This window comes from Zeus faber, assembly GCF_960531495.2.
Source record: "Zeus faber genome assembly, chromosome: 4".
Taxonomy (NCBI): Eukaryota; Metazoa; Chordata; class Actinopteri; order Zeiformes; family Zeidae; genus Zeus; species Zeus faber.
This window is the reverse complement of record NC_137191.1, coordinates 4,379,229-4,381,045: the sequence shown is the minus strand read 5'-3', so window position 1 is coordinate 4,381,045 and position 1,817 is coordinate 4,379,229.

The following is a 1,817-nucleotide window of genomic DNA, read 5'->3' as shown; positions in this document are numbered from 1 at the left end:
CACGTGTATAGTATATAAACATTAAAAATATATGTAGAGCTATATTTTACGAGTGAAGAGCTGCAACAATAAGTGAAGGTAAATGCACCTGTTATGTTCTGTTATGAACGTCATTGGATGAGAATTCATGAAATTCTTTCCGTCACCTTCTGCTTCGGAAACGATGATACAAAAACACCTGAAAACAATACATCACGCGAAAATAACCTAAAATAACCTGAGACATGAAACACACACTGTCTGACTCCTGTGTGTGTGTGTGTGTGTGTGTGTGTGTGTGTGTGTGTGTGTCATGCATGCCTGTTTTTGTGTCTACTGTAGTGGTTGTAGTGTTTTCCAGCTCTTTGGACAGGAAGTGTTACCTTGGCGACCAGATGAAAACACAGGAAGCCCAAACTGCATGCCTCGAATTCCAGTGCTGTCCAAGTTCACTGACAAACACACACACACACACACACACACACACACACACACAGTGACACTAATAAAGAATACCATATATAATAATTGTATTGTATTATTGACCAAATGAAGGCAAGAATGCAGAACAACACACACACACATTGTGTTTTTTAAATAAGGGCATGACAGGTGGCTGAAAAAGAGGGTGAGAGAGCAAGAGAGGAAGAGAAAGGTGGAGTGGAAGAGGAGGAGAGAAGAAAGGAAGAGGTGATGATGAAGATGGACATTAAAGAGAAAGATGAGATGAAATGGCAGCAGTGAAAGATCGAAAGCAACACACATGCACGCGCAGCAACACACACACACACACACACACACACACACACACACACACACACACACACACACACACACACACACACACACACACACACACACACACACACACACACACACACATACACACACACACAGCTCAAACTGTGGGATGAAGCAGCGCAGATGGCCTGGCGCACACAAAAGGTCAATTATGAAGCCGTGGAAAGGAAGGACAGTTAATGGAGGACACGGGAGGAGGCTTTGCGTTGGGGAGAAGCCGAGTCTCAGGGAGCGCCGTCCTCTCTCCTCTCCACTGCTCATTTTCCAAAACACGGAAAAAGAGGAGGAACCTCGCACCGCCGGCAAGAGAGGAGCCTTGGTACAGTGCGGTCGCAGGAATAAGAGGAAAAACATCGGCAAGAAAACACAAATGCCAGGAAAAGCGAACAAAATCTGCCCTAAGAAATGTTATTATAAACTCTCATTTATATTGATTTTTCAATTAAAATATTTGAATAAATATGTATTATTTTATAATGCACGTTATATTATAATACTTATTTTCTGCTTATTGTCTGATTATTAAACAACTCCCGAATCATCCTGTGGACGAAATTGGATCCTCTAGGGGCCCGAATCGGGGCTGCAGGCCACGTCTTTGACACCCCCGGTCTTCACTGCAGTTGAAACAAACAAACTTTCTCTTATTCCCTCAATCAAACACACCCTTCTCCTCCGCGTGGCCTTGTACAACTCTTCGCTATTTCACTCCATGCCCCGCCCGCCCTCTCTCCTTCTCATCCCGTCGGAATAGATTATACCAGCCCCCTCTCTCCCTCCGTCTCCCTCTCTCCATCTCCTCGTCCTCATCCTTATCTACTCCCTCCCTCCACCTCCTTCCATCTCTCTGCTCTGTTACTGCCCACGGCAAAGTCAAAGACGGATTGATCTGCGACTCCCTCCATCACGGCACTGGAAGGCCTCTTGTTGTGCGCAGCACCGGTGACCTCAGCTCCACCTGCTCCGAGGCGCCTTCTCACCCTGGTCCCCGGTTGGAGCTCCAGGTCCCGATCAGCGTGCACGTTCTGACGCGAGGT